Below are 16,365 nucleotides of genomic sequence, written 5' to 3'. Positions count from 1 at the left end.
TATCCCAGCCCTCTTCAAACTCCTTCCTACCTCACCCCCATGTCAGCCCTAAGGTCATCACAGAGCACTGGGCTGAGCTCCTTGTACTATTCAGCAGCTTCTCACTAGCTATCTGTTTTACACATGGGAGTGCATTTATGTCAATGCTATTCTCTCAGTTCGTCCCACCCTCCCCTTTCTCTGCTGTGTCCACAAGCCCATTCTCTACCTCTGTGTCTGTATTCCTGCCCTGCAAATATGTTCATCAGTACCATTTTTCTAGATTCCATATATATGCATTAATGGATGATATTTTTCTCTTTCTGACTAGGTCTGATTTTAATGGGGACAAAATATTCTTATGCATAAACCTTTTTCCATATTTAAATGTATTTTTTCATTTTTAAATTAATCTATTTTAATTGGAGGATAATTACAATATTGTGATGGTTTTTGCCATCCATCAACATGAATCAAAAGAGAAATTAACAGTAACACAATAATAGTTGGGGACTTTAAAACCCCACTCACACCTATGGATAGATCAACCAAACAAAAAATTAACAAGGAAACACAAGCTTTAAATGTTACAATGGACCAGTTGGACCTAATTGATATCTACAGGGCTTTTCACCCCAAAATATTGGATTTCATACCTTTTTCTCAAGTGCACATGGAACATTCTCCAGGATAGATCACATCCTGGGGTACAAATCTAGCCTTGGTAAATTTAAAAAATTAAATGTGTTTACATAGGAAATTTATTCCTCGACATGAATTATCTTGGTCAAAGGTTAAGATCATCTTAAGGTTCCTTATGTATGTTAGCACCATTCCCAGATGATGCTAGTGGTAAAGAAATTCACCTGCCAATGCAGGAGATGCAAGAGAAGCGGGTTGGATCCCTGGGTCAGGAAGATCCCCTGGAGTAGGAAATGGCAACCCACTCCAGTATTCTTGCCCAAAAAGTTCCATGGACAGAGGAGCCTGGCAGGCTACAGTCCATGGGGCCACAGAAAGTCAGACATGACTGAGTGACTGAACATACACACATACATAACATGACTTTGCTTTGTGTGTATTGAGGCCCTCGATAAACCTCTCTTGAACTAGTGGGTGTCTGAAAGGCATCCCACCCTCTGCAGGTCCACCATTCCTGCAGCCCAGTTTTGGATCATACAATTCTGTCTACCTGGATGTGGTTTAAAGTGAGGTGTGTTGCTCAAGACTCATGGCGTTACTGCAAATGCCACATCTGTGATGTGAGAACAGCTGTGGAATAACAAAAGTTTCTGCTGGGGGAAACTATGACTGCAGGGCTTCTAATGAGAAGGAACCAACTTAAGTGTGGTCCCAGGATGACACCAATATCTCACCTCCTCTCGCTGTGGAAACCACTTCCCTGTAAACAGCCCAAATTAAGTGAGCATTTGAACTATTCTTGCAAATACCCTGAGCCCTGTGGTTACCCAAGACCCCTATTGCATATACAAGTCAACAAGGCACCACTATGCTTAATAACTTCCTCTCTCATTACCCCCAGTTTCTATCTCCCCATAGCCCATGGCTTAGGTCTTAAGGGTAGGGGACATCGCTTGGACCCCAGAAGGGGGCAATAGCGAGTAGTTCTGGCCCTCCCTGCCCTCCTCACCATGGCCCTTTGTTCTCAGGACTCCTCTTGTGGGTGTCCTCCTGCTGCCCTTTGCTGTTGACCCCCGAGTCCTGGCTCAGGTCAGACCACATCACCAAAGGCCTATGTACAGAGCTACCAAATGAAATGCAGGACTTCCCAGTGGATTTTCAAAATGCCCTGGGCTATCTGTTTAGGGGAGCTTTTCTTTCTGGAGGAGCTGTAGATTTCTATTCTATACACCCAGAAGATGGGGTGGGGGCTTGTCCTATTGTGAGACTGGGAAAAGTGAGTGGGTTTTCAACAGGAGGCAGAATCCAGGCTCAGTTGCTTCCCAGTCATCAGCTGAGTAGTAAAGTCACCTCAGTGCTACTTTATAGGTGATTTACAGAGTTAGTCTCTCGCTGGAAAAATCTTCTCTTAGACGAGGAAAAAATCTCTTCTTAGATCAGATTGAAAGTGAAAGTGGTAGTCACTCAGTCTGTGTCCAACTCTTTGGAACACCGTGGACTATAGCTCACCAGGCTCCTCTCTCCATGGAATTCTTCAGTCAAGCATACTGGAGTGGGTTGCCATTCCCTTCTCCGGGGGATCTTCCTGACCCAGGGATCAAACTCAGACCTCGTGCATTGCAGGAAGATTCTTTACCATCTGAGCCACCAGGGAAGCCCCAGATAGAACTGAAATGAGGCAGACCATTCAGTTAGCTGCCTTCCCTGCAGAGGGAGATAGAGACCAAAACTAAGATTAGAGTAAAAATAAGTGAGGAAGGAATTCATCCAAGATGGTGACTTAGGGAGATCCTGAATTCACCTCTTCCCACGGACACAATGAATCTTTAGGTACATATTGGACAATTTCCTCTGCAAAAAGACCTGAACACTAGCTGAGCAGCTACTTCACATCACCAAACAAGAAAAGAGCCACAGTGAACAGCACAGCAAGATGGCAGACTAAAAAGACCTCATGCTCACCTCCTCTCCCAGGATCACCAGAATTATAACTATTTACAGAACACCTATCAATGAAAAAGATTGGAACTTACCAAAAAAAGATCTTCTCCAACTAAATATATAAAGAAGGAACCACAAGACAGGAAGGGAGGAGTCACAGTACAGTCAAGAGCCATACACCCAGGTGGGCAACCCACAAACAGGAGAACAATTACAATTACAGAGCTTCTCCCCAAGGAGGGAAGGGTCTGAGCCCCACATCAGCCTCCCCAGTCCAGCTGTCCTGGGCCAGGAAGATGAGACCCCAGAATATTTGTCTTTGAAGGCCTGTGGGGCTTACGTTTAGGAGTCCCAGAGAGCTGTGGGAAATAGAGTCTCCACTTTTAAAGGGTGCACACAAAAATCTCACCTGCTCCAGGATCAGAGCAGAAGCTGTCATCTGACAGTAGCCTGAGACAGACCTACCTGCTGATCTTGGAGAGTCTCCCAGAGACGCAGGAGGCAACTGCAGCTCATCCTGGGGACACAGACACCGGCAGCAGCCATTTTGGAGGAAGTCCATTCTACCACATGGACACTGCTGCTGGCAAGCACCATTTTGGAATCTTCCCTCCAGCCTATTAGTCTTAGGATCCAGCCCCATCCACGCCCACCAGCCCATAGGCAGCAGTACTGGGACATCTCAGGCCAAGCAACTAACTTGGCAGGGACACAGCCCCACTTATAATCAGACGGGCTGCCTTAAGACTGCCTGAGCACATGGCCTTCTTTGAACATGGCCCTGCCCACCAGAGGGCCTAGGACCCAACCCTACACACCAGTGAGCAGGCGCCAAGTCTGGGACCCCCAGAGTCCTATAGCCAGAGACCCTGGAACCCAGCTCCACCCCACAGTGGGCAGGCAATAGCCTCAGAATCCCCAGCCCCTCCCTCCAGTAAGCCTGCTCTAGGCCTGTCTCACCCATCAGTGGGTTAACACAAGCCCCCGGAAAACCTCAGCCCTGGGCCTGTGGGTCCAGCCCACTTACCAGCAGGCCAGCACCAGACCTCAGACCGGCTGGGCCCGGCCCTGCCCACCAGAGAGCCGGCTCTAAACTCAGCACCAGCCTCACCCACCAGCGGGCCAACATCGGCTCTGGGACTGACCAGGCTCAGGCCCTGCCACCAGCAAGGCAACACAAGCTTCAGGATGCCCTAGACCCCACAGCCAGCTGTGTCAGAATTCAGTCCCACCCACCAGCAGTCAGACTCCAGTTCTGGAACTCTTGGACCCTGTAGCCAGAGCCTAGGACCCAACTCTGTCTACTTGTGGGCAACCAGTAGCCCTAGGACCTGAATTCACCCACTGGTGGGTGGGCACCAGCCTGGGGATCTCCTGCACCCCAACTTTGCCCACCAGTGAGTCATCATTAACACCAGGGTCCCCCAGGGTTCTGCAGCCAGCCTGCCACTTGACTCTGCCCTATGCCTGGGCCCCACCAAGAAGTGACTGTCAGCCTCTACACAAGGGAGGGCCTGGAAATCAACAGACCAGGAGCCAACTAAGCCTGCTAGACTACCACTACTACTGACTACTAGTAGTCACCCTACCACAACAGAAGGGTCCAAGCAGCCCACATCGGGGAAATCCCTGTAGAATATAGCTCTAGTGACCAGAGGGGATGTGCTGTTGGGACTCATGGGACATCTACAAAAGGTCACTTCTTCAAGGTCAGGAAACATAACCAACTTACCAGATATGTAGAAATAAGAACAGCAAGGTAGACAAAACAAGGTGACAATGGAACATATTCCAAATGAAGGAACAAGATAAAATTTCAGAAGAAGAACAAAGTGAAGTGGAGACAGTCGATCTACTCAAGAAATAGTTCAAGGTCATGATTGTAAAGATGATCAAAGAACTTAGGAGAAGAAGGGACAAACAGAGGGAGAAGTTAGAAGTTTTAACAAAGAGAAAATATAAAGAACAACCAGAGATAAAGAATACAGTAGCTGAAATGAAAACTACACTAGAAGGAAGCAACCATATACTAAATGATACATAGGAATGAATCAGCCAGCCAGAAGACAGTGGTGGAAATCACTGAAGATGAACAGAAAAAAGGAATAAAGAGAAAAGAGGAGAGTTTAAGAGACCTCTGGAACAACATCAAGCATAATCACATGTGCATTATACAGGTCCCAGAAGGAGAAGAGAGAAAGAAAAGGGCAGAGAACATGTGTGTTCAGTTGCTCGGTCGTATCTGACTCATTGTAACCCCAGGGATTGTAGCCTGCCAGATTCCTCTGTCCACAGGATTCTTCAAGCAAGAATACTGGAGTGTATTGCCACTTCCTTCTCCAGAGGAACTTCCTGACCCAGGGATTGAACCTCTGTCTCTTGCATTGGCAGGTGGGTTTGTTACCACTAGTGCCACCCAGGAAGTACCTCAGATAACGTATCTGAAGACATAATAGCTGAAAACTTCCCTAACCCGGGAAGGGAAATGGACATCTGAGTCCAGGAATCACAGAGTCTCAAACAGGATCAGCCCAAAGAGAACCACATCATAACACATTGTAATTAAAATGGCAAAAATTAAAGAGAATATTAAAAGCAGCATTGACAAAGCAAAAAATTATATACAAGGAAATTACCACAGGCTTTCAGTAGACTTCTCAGCAGAAACTCCGCAGGCCAGAAGGGAGTGGAATGATATATTTAAAATGATGAAAGGGTAAAATCTACAACCAAGAATCACTCTACCTGACAGTCTTTCATTTGGATTTGATACAGAGATCAAGTTTTACAGACAAGCAAAAGCTAAAAGAGTTTAACGCCACCAGACCAGCTTTACAAGAAATGTTAAAGGGACATCTGTAAGCAAAAAGGCCGTAACTAGAAACATGAAAACTGTGAAAGGAAAAGGCTTATCAGTAAAGGCAAATACACAGCAAAGGTAGTAAATTAACCATGTACAAAGCTAGCTATTGTTGTTTAGTCGCTAAATTGTGTCTGACTCTTTTGCAGTGCCATAGATTGTAGCCCACCAGCCTCCTCTGTCTACGGGATTTCCCAGGCAAGAATACTAGAGTTGGTTGCCATTTCCTTCTCCAAGGGATCTTCCTGACCCAGGGATTGAACCCATGTCTCTTGCATTGGCAGGTGGATTCTTTACCACCAAGCCACCAGGGAAGCTTGTGCTAAGGTAATAGGAAGGTTAAAAGACAGAAGTAGTAAAACCATCCATATCCACCATAAGCAGTTTAAGGCATATACAAAACAATTAGAAGTAAAATATGATATCAAGATCAGTAATCATGAGGGGAAGAGAATAAAAGTGGAGGGTTGCTAAAATGTGCTCAAAACTAATATATCAGCAACTTAAAATATAGTATATAGATAGATTGCTATTATAAACCTCAGAGTAACCACAAACCAAAAATCTATAATACACACACACACATACACACACACACAAATAACTAGAGCTCATCACTGAATTCAGTAAAGTTGCAGGATACAAAAGTAATATACAGAAATCTGTTGCATTTCTATACACTAAGAATGAACTATTAGAAAGAAATTAAGGAAGCAATTCCGCTTACAATTGCATCAGAAAGAATACGATTCCTAGGAATAAGCCATACCTAAGAAAGTAGAAGATCTGTATTTGGAAAACTGTAAGACACTGATGAAAGACATCGAAGACAATACAAACAGATGAAAAGATACCATGTTATTAATGATTAATTGGAAAAATTAATATTGTTAAAATGACCATGTTACCCAAGGCAATGTACAGATTCAAGGCAATCCCTATGAAAATACCAATGGCAATTTTGACAGAACTAGAACAAATATTTTTAAAATTATATGGAAAAAAAATTAAGTCTCTGAATAACCAAAGGAATCTTGAGAAAGAACAGAGTTGAAGGAATCACACTCCCTGTCTTCAGATGATACGACATCACTACAATAATCAAAACAATAAGTCACTGGTCAAAAGCAGACACAAAGATCAATGAAACAGAACTGAGAGCTCAGAAATAAACCAATACACGTACATTCAATTTAATCTATGACAAAGGAGGCAAGGATGGAGAAAAGATTGTCTCTTCAGTAAGTGGTACAAGGGAAACTGGACAACTACATGCAAAAGAATGAAATTAGAACATTTTCTCACATTATATACAAAAATAAACTCAAAATGGATTAAAAACCTAAATATAAGACTGGAAACCATAAAACTACCGTTTCTGAAAGAATGTGTGGGGTCTGGCTGGTTGCTGCTCAAAAGCCAATATAAACAGGCCAGGTTGGTGGAAAGGAAAGTTTGCTTTATTTCAGAATAAAGTAGGGGCACGGAAAGTGAAGGTGAGCATCCGTCCAAAGGCCAACTCTCCCCTCACTGGCAACCAGTGGGGCAAGAGCTTTCATAGACAAAGGAGAGGGCTACACACAGGAGCAGCACCATCAGCTCTAACAGTCATCTGCAAATTGCTCATCAGTGGTCTGACCAGCATCATCTTGGTTGTTTCAGGTACAGCTAACCTTCTGTTCCAGGGTCTGCTTTTTCCCATTTCTTTGAGGCCAATTCTTGGAATTGTGGCAGCTTGTGTCATAGACACAGTCTGGTCATTACATACTTAACTTCTTCCTGGTGTTTTGGTATCTATAGGACAGCTCCCAGCATCTGGCTCAGAATATTATCTATAGCCCTTGAGAAGGAACCAAAGGTCCTTGACTATGCTCAATGACTACGGACTGTTTTCCTTTGTTTCTGCATTTCTCACTTCTCTGATTAAACTTATTCTTTGCCTAAAATTTTCCGCAGACTAAAGGCAGGCAGAGGACAGGGCAGGGTGGGGGGAGGGGAAGGACAAAGGCCATAGGGCTCTGTTCTGTTTCCCTACAAGAAGAGAACATAGGCAGAATGTTTGACTCTTTGACATAAATCATAGCAATATTTTTTTGGCTCTGTCTCCTTCAGCAAAGGAAACAAAACCAAAAATAAATTGGACTTGATTAAACTTAAAAGTTTTTGCACAGCAAAGGAAACTATCAGCAGAATGAAAGGATAACCTACTGAATGGGGAAAGTATTTGCAAGTGATATGACTGGTAAAGAGTTAATATCCAAAATATATAAACAGCTCATGCAACTCAACAATAAACAAACAACCCAATCAAAAAATGAGCAGAAAACGTGAATAGACAATTTCCCAAGAAGACATCAGATGGCCAACAGAAACATAAAAAGATGTTCAACATTGTTAATTATCAGGAATATAAATCAAAACCACAATGTGTTATCACCTCACACTGGTTAGAATGACTATCTTCAAATGGACCACAAGTAACAAATTTTGGTAAGGTTATGGAGAAAAGGAAACCCTTGAACACTGTTGGTGGGATTGAAAATTGATGCAGTCATTGTGAAAAATAGTATGGGGGTTCCTCAAAAAACAAAAATAGAACTACCACATGATCCAACAATTTCACTCCTGGGTATACATCAGGAAAAAGAGAAAACACTAATTTGAAAAGATACATGCAACCCAGTGTTCATAGCAGCATTATTTAAATTGCCAAAGTATGAAAACAACCTAACTGTCCCCAGTATTTCAGTAGATGAATGGATAAGAGTATGTGGTTATATACATGAAATGTTACTGAAACATTAAAAAAGAATGAAATTTTGCCAATTGCAATAACATGGATGAACTTGGAGGGCATTATGCTTAGTAAAATAAGTCAGACAAAGAAAAACAAATACTGTGTGTTATCACTTATGTATGGGATTTAACAAATGAACTAGTAAATAGTAAGGAAAGGAAACAGACTCACAGATAAAAAGAACTAACTAGTGGTTATCAGTGGGGGATGGGAACAGAGGAGGAGCAAGATGAGGGAGACAACGAAGAGATGCAAGCTATATGTAATGAGATGCAACTATATGTAAAATAAATAAGCTACAGGTGTATACAGCATAGAGAATGCAACCAGTATGTTACAATAGCTATGTGCATGCTAAGTCGCTTCAGTTGTGTCCGACTCTGTGCAACCCTATGGACTGTAGCCCACCAGGCTCCTCTGTCCATGGGATTCTCCAGGCAAGAATACTGGAGGATTTGCCAAGTCCTCCTCCAGGGATCTTCCCAACCCTGGGATCAAACCTGCATCTCTTATATTTCCTGCATTGGCAGGCAGATTCTTTAGAACTAGCACAGCCTGGGAAGCCCCATAATAGCTATAAATGGAGTATAATTTATAAAAATTTTGAATCACCATGTTGCTCACCTGAAACTAATACAGTATTGTAAAAATATCTCATTTTTTTTTTTTTTCCAAAGTGCCTCATGAGAAGGGGATAGAAGAGTCTGAAATGTGGTCTGGCCATTAACCTCGACCTCAGCGTGACCACCCGCAGTCAGGAGGGAACACACAAACTGGGAGCTTCTCCCCAAGAAGCAAAGGACTTGCAACCCAACAACTGAGAACTTTTACCTGAGAAGTTCTTAGCCTGACTTTTAAGAACCGCCCTTGAGAAATGAGCTCTCTAAACATCTGGCTTTGAAAACCAACGGGGCATGTGTCCAGGAGACCCAAAGGGCTGTAACAAACTGAGAAATGCCTCTTAAGGGGCTCCTGAGGCAAACACGCTCGCCCCAGGACCCAGCACAGAAGCACCAGGCTTAAAGACAAAAACACACATTCATTCATCGTAAAGCAGCGACCTGAGGGGCCGGCCGTTGGGATAGTCTCCAGGATAGGACATGGTGGAACCATTTTGCTCTTTTCCTGCTCTCTACCAAAGCCAGTCGTCAGCACTGGGTTTTTTGGTGGTGGTGGTTTTGTTTTTTCCTCGGCCGATGACATTTTTACCTTCTAACCAGTGGGTGGCATCTTTGTGCTCATCCCCGCCACACTCCAGCATACGTGCGTCCTCCAGAGAAGGACTTTCACACACACCTGGTGCCCAGGATTTTCCATCTGGTATCCGGGCTTTGCAGCTGCTTCTGGGGGACGCCTCGTGAACGTCTGACTCCAGTGGCCACAGGGCCTTGCCTTCCTGGGTCCCTCCAGACTGTACCAACCAGGGAAAACAGGCTGCCAGCCTCAGGGCACAGCATGAACAGGACGTTGAGACAGAGCAGCCTCTCTGTGAAAGAGGCCTCTTGGCTTCCCCTCGTGCCTCAGCCTGAGGGCCGGGCTTTAGGTTTGAAACACATCTAGAGGCAACATATCCCTGAAAGTTAAAAATGGAAGATGATTTTGCAAAATAGTGATTTTTTTATAAAATACTAGCACCTAGTGCATCATCTATATGATTCACGTAAATTCATTCTTGTTATATATTCAAGCACTGAAGTCTGTGCTGTGTGCTGTGCTTAGTTGTGCCGTCGAGTCTCACTCTCTGCGACCCCATGGGCTGTAGCCCACCAGGCTCCTCTGTCCGTGGGATTCTTCAGGCAAGAATACTGGAGTGGGTTGCCATTCCCTTCTCCAGGGCATCTTCCTGACCCAGGGATCGAACCCAGGTCTCCTGCATTGCAGGCAGATTCTTTACCATGTGAGCCACCAGGGAAGCCCAAGAATTATGTACCGTTCTTTAAATCCTAACAATTCCACCAAGAGCTAAGTATCCCCATTTGATAGAAGTAAACATGTTGGATCAGAGAATTGAAACAACTCACCCACTGTCATATAGCTAATAAATAATATAACTAAAACGTAAGCCAATATCAGCATTTCTCCAAGCAGCCCAGAACCATCCGGCAGGTTGTTTAAAATAGTCACAATCAAATTTCTTGAATTTGGATCCAGGGAATCTGGATTTTTTTTTCAAAATTCCCAAGTGATTTACATGAAGCCAAAAAACCAAAAACCACAGAATTAGTCAACAGAATTTACCACCCTTCTTAATAAGATGCATGTGGCAATAGACATGCTGCTGCTGCTGCTCTCTTCAGTCGTGTCTGACTCTGTGCAACCCCACAGACAGCAGCCCACCAGGCTCCCCCATCCCTGAGATTCTCCAGGCAAGAACACTGGAGCGGGTTGCCATTTCCTTCTCCAATGCAGGAAATTGAAAAGTGAAAGTGAAGTTGCTCAGTCGTGTCCAACCCTCCGCGACCCCATGGACTGCAGCCTACCAGGCTCCTCCGTCCATGGGATTCTCCGGGCAAGAGTACTGGAGTGGGTTGCCATTGCGTTCTCCAAATAGACATGTTACCTGAGTATTATTTTCTTAGAATCCATGGATCCACAAAATCAATGGCTAACATTAGAGAAGAAAAAAATAATCAGCCAATATATGCAACAAGACTTCTATAATGAAGGGCAAATGATTTATTAGACCAATTATCTAGATCAGGTTTAGCAGACTACAATCCTCAGAAGAAATCCAGCACAAAGCCATGACTTCTCTGGTGGTCCAGTGGTTAAGACTCCAAGCTTCCACTGCAGAGGCCACCAGCTTAATCCCTGGTTGGGGAACTAAGATCCCTATATGCCATGTGTCATGGCCAAAAACGATTCCTGTTTTTGCAAATAAAATTTCAGAGGAACACAACCTTGCCCATTCCATTCCATAGAGTCTGTGGGTGCTTTCCCACAGACTGTTACTGTTACACTGTTACTATGGCAGAGCTGAGTCTATATGCCTGCAAAGCCCCAAACTTTCACTATCTGATGCTTCATGGAAAACTTTCCTGAGTCCTGGCCTAGATTATAATTTCAAGAATAAGAAAGTTAGACTAAATCAGAGTCTCTGTTTTAAAATTCAAGAGGGAGAAATTCTACATGCTTATGAGAAATGCAAATGTACATTACTTTTTGTTAAGCCCTACTCACTTTGCTTTGATTTAAACTCTCTGTTTTCCCAGGTGGCATGAGTGATTAAAAAAAAAAATAAAAACAAAAACCCACCTGCCAATGCAGGAGACACAAGAGATGAGGGTTTGATCCCTGGGTCAGGAAGATCCTCTGGAAGAGGGAGTGGCAAACTCACTCCAGTTTTCTTGCCTGGAGAATCTCATGGACAGACAAGCCTGGTGGGCTACAGTCTCCAGGGCCACAGAGTCAGACATGACCGAAGCAACTTAACATTAGCACTTTTTTTTAGGATTAAAAGGTGGAATTTTGAAGGTCAGTGTTTTTGAAGCATAATGACAGTTTCTAGCAAATTTTAAAATGTACAAACTCTTCAATCTATCTAATTTCAAGGAATCTATTTCAAGAAACACTATGTAAAGATATAAAGGTGTAGGCACATAGTTCTTTGCAGACCTGTTAGTGAAAGCAATGAAAGAGAAACAAATTTATCAAAAAAAAAAAAGAGAGAGAGAGAATAGTTTAAAACATCATAGTACATGGGCTTCCCTGGTGGCACAGTGGATAAGAATCTGCTTACCAATGCAAGGGACAAGGGTTTGACCCCTGATCTGGGAGGATCCCACATGCCAAGGAGCAACTAAGCCTGCAAGCCACAACTCCTGAGCCTGTGTGCTACACCTACTGAAGCCCATAAGCTTCACCCATAAGCCTAGAGCCCATGCTCCTCAACAAGAGAAGCCACTGCAATGAGAAGCCTGTGCACCGTGATGAAGAGAAGGCCCCGACGGCTCCAACTAGAGAAAGCCTGCTCTCAGCAACAAAGACCCAGTGCAGCCAAAATCAAACTAACAAAAAAAAGTGCACAAACATTCTAAATTTTAAAAATTCATAGTACACCCACATAACAAATATGAAACCACTAAAAAGGAAGAAGTATTGATATGAATGTGCTGAGATGAAAAGATATCAATGATATTAATTTAAAACTCTGAATATGGAATATACCTTTCATGTGGGCAGCTGTAAGTACCTGCCTAGACTGCAATTCACATTGGTCAGGAGTTCCCTGGTGGCGCAGTGGTTAGGACTTGGTTCTTACTGCCAAGAACATAGGTTCAGTCCCTGGTTGGGGAACTAAGATCCCGCGAGCCACCTGCTGTATCCAACAAAAAGTTCGCCTTGGAAGGCCCCCTTTCATTGGTTAACGTCTTGTTGAGAGTAACTGGTAGAGACGTTAGCACTCCCTAAACATTAATAGCCTATGTGTTTCCCTACATTGAAGATGAATTGGCCTCTTGTGACTACTTCTGGTGAATGGACTGTAAGCAGAGTTGATGTGTGTCACTTCTGGGCCAGGATAGTTAAAAGGAGCATTCCTTTTCTGTCTCCTTCTTCCTTATTCCAGAATCAATAGCTGCTAGGATGGAAGTTGCCTGGATTCCTGAGTCACCACCTACAGGCAAGCCGCTCTGGGGTCAGTACTGCTCAAATGTGGTTCATGGACCAGCAGCATCAGCGTCACCTGAAAGCCCATGGGAAAAGCAGAGCTGAGCCAGATCCCAGACACGTAGCATCAGAGTCTCTGCCATGGGGACCAGGACTCTGTGCTTAGACAGGCCTTCCAGGTGGCTCTGGTACACACTCAATTTTGAGAACCAGTGACCTGATCTACATCAGATCTGGTGCCAGTGAGAAACTTTTATTTTGTTAATCCACCGGGGGGTTGTTTGTTAGTCAGCTATAGCCTGTCCTATCCTGTCTTATCCAATACTTTGGCCACCTGATGCGAAGAACTGACTCATTGGAAAAGACCCTGATGCTGGGAAAGATTGAAGGCAGGAGGAGAAGGGGATGGCAGAAGATGAGATAGCTGGATGGCATCACCGACTTGATTGATATGAGTTTGAGCAGGCTTCAGGAGTTGGTGATGGACAGGGAGGCCTGGCGTGCTGCAGTCCATGGGGTGGCAAAGAGTTGGACACGACTGGGCAACTGAACTGAACTGATCCTAACGATTACAGAAAATAAACATAAAATGCTGAACTTTTCTTCCACCAACCTTAGCATCATTTGAGCAGATCCCATAACCTTCTGGCCACATTCAGTAATTAAAATTCTTTCAGTTTAAAACTCCAACCTCAAATTTGATCTCATTTCCACTTCTCACCCCCTCCACACCTCCCACTGGTACAAATCAGGCTTAGAGATTTTGGAGCAAGATGAGTCTTTAGCTTGGTCCTGGACCCCCTCCCCTCCTCTCTTTTAAAGGCCTAGTTCTTCTGGTGTGTTAGGGAGAAGGCGGTCTATGTGGGGTGATAATGGAGTAAAGAAAGCTTCTTGTAAATGCACACAGATGTAGTCCCTGTTCCCTTCTGCTTGTTTTCTCTGCCTCTCTTTTTAATACCAACAAGTCACTGGTGCTCTCTTGGGCAGCACATGCCTTTCTTTGCATGGAAGGGGTTCTGTGGGTCCTTTCTTCGTCTAGTTCCCTGATGTCAGCACCCCACTCTTGCCTGCATCCTTCACCTCTCCCTCCTCCCACACCACTGGCATCACACCTGGGCCTTTGCTAGTCTGAGGGCATTAAGAAAAGGCTCCCTCTTGGCACACACCTGGCCCTGTGTTGGATGTAGGACTGTTTAGGGGTCATGCAGACTGGACTTCAGCATCCTTTGCCCACACAGTCACAGACCTTTATGGGTATCAACCCTGAGACCGTCTCACCAGCACATTAGAGACCCTTCAAGCAGGAGACCTATTATTGTTAGGATAAGCATTTTGAGTCAGAGAGGATACTATTAGTAATATTCTGGCTTGACCAGCAAAAATGGGGTCTTCTTCAGACAAGCTAGGATACATGATTCTCCAATCTGTGTGGTGTAAACGAGAAGAAGGTTCAAGCTCCAGAACCTTCCATACACATTGCCATATTGAAAACGGATAACCAAAAGGACCTACTGTATGGGACAGGGAATTCTGCTCAATGTTATGTGGCAGGGGAGATGGGAGGGTGGCTTGGGGCAGAATGGATACATGTAATGCATGGCTGAATCCTTTTGCTGTCTACCCGAAACCATCACAACACTGTTAATCGGCTATGGCCCAATACATAGCCCAAGACAAAAGTCAAAGGTTTTTTTGAAAAAAAAAAAAAAAAAGCTCCAGAACCTTCCACAAGTTGGTTTGACGAAGAGGAAATTCACTCCATGTGAAGGGAGCATAGCTGCCCCCACACTCCTTTCTCTGCCCTGCCTCTCATGTCAGTTTCTTTTCTTCCACTCAGTCCGGCTCAGGAAGTGGACAAGTTCATTCTACACCTACAGGAAGAAGAAAGAGTGGCCCACCTGCTGGGTTCCACCTTTGTGAGGAAAGGTCATTACCTCTTCTCTTGAAACCACACGAAGGCGTCTCAAGTGGGGGGTGGGGACTGCAAGCAAGCTGACTCACTCTACAGCTGATGCCCTAGGATGAAGCTCTCAAATTGAAGGGAGATCAGAAATTCAGAAAGAAACATGGTTTATGGTGATACTTTAAGGACCACTGGATCGTTTGCCTTTTTTTTTTTTTTTCTGGATCAAGTTTTGCCTGAAGGTAATCTACTTCTTGAAACTTTAGCTATGCGAACTATTAGTAACAAGTTCCCTTTATCATCAGTTAAGTCAGATTGAGCCAGCTTTTCTGATTTGCTGTTCTTCAATCCCTCAGTCATGTTCCACTCTTTGCAACCTCATGGACTGCAGCACCCCAGACTTCCCTGTCCTTCATTATCTCCCGGAGCTTGCTCAAACTCAGGTCCGTTGAGTTGGTGATGCAACCCAACCATCTCATCCTCTGTCATCCCGAACTGACATAGACTGCAGTGCTGCAGGCAGCAGACCCCAAAAGTGGACTTGGCCGAGGGCAGTAGCTGAGGTCAAAGTCAAGGAGGACATCTCTAACCAGCAGGACAGCTGGTCACCCCCATGACTTCTTTTATATTCTCACCAAGGCCATCTGCTTACCAAGTTTGCATCAAAAAGGAAAATGCAGAATGTTGAAGACTGATTGCTTCATGCATACATCAGCAAAGCCGTCTAAGAAAGAGACTAATTCACCTAGAAACTGGCTCCTCCGATAGCAGAGAAGGAAAAAATATATAGTTTGCTTAAGAGAAACCCTTTCTGCTTGCTGGTTGAGAATCAGTCATCTGGAAAAGCAGAATTCTCCCCTCCAAACTAATGTTAGTATAAGCAGAAATGACGGGATGGGAGACTAGAAAGGACTAAAAGTGGAATCCATAAACATTCTCAGACCCCCTCCTTTAAAAATTCATCCTGTGAACAAAATGAACCCTCATGTTCTCTGTGAGGAGGCAGGGAGCTGATCAGGGCAACCTCCATACCTTGTGGCATCATTTCATCAGCAGAGGGCAGTGAGGAGCCTGGAGTCAGTTACATGGGTGAGAGGGGTGGGGAAACGGGATGCCCAGAGCTCCCAGCACTGTGCTATGAGAGAGGAGTCCTAAAACCCTGTTCTGAAAGTAACAGTAGCTGACAGATTTTCTGCTAATTAACCATCCATCGGACTTGACTAAAAAACAGATCAGAAGCCTTGAAAAACTGGAAGGGAGTTGTATTTCCTCTGAAACCCCAAGACCAGCCAAAAACAGGCTATGACTACACCCCAGCATCAGTTCTCAAACTAGCTGTACATGAACTGTATTTACTGTAATTACTGCTGTGCAGGTTTCACCCAGATCTCATTACAGCCTTAACTTTGGAGGCGAGCTCCTGGCAATGAAGTTTCTAGAAAGCTCTGCCTGGACTTGTCTGGTAGTCCAGTGGCTTAGAATCCACCTGCCAATGCAAGGAACACAGGTTTGATCCCTGGTTCAGAAAGATTCCACATGCTGAGGAGCAACTAAGCCTGCTTGTCACAACTATTGAGAATAAGGTCTAGAGCCTACATGCTACATCTAGTGAAGGCCGTGCACGAAAGTAAGGGA

Source organism: Cervus canadensis, chromosome 1, assembly GCF_019320065.1.
Source record: "Cervus canadensis isolate Bull #8, Minnesota chromosome 1, ASM1932006v1, whole genome shotgun sequence".
NCBI classification, from domain to species: domain Eukaryota; kingdom Metazoa; phylum Chordata; class Mammalia; order Artiodactyla; family Cervidae; genus Cervus; species Cervus canadensis.
Note: the sequence above shows the minus strand (reverse complement) of the source record.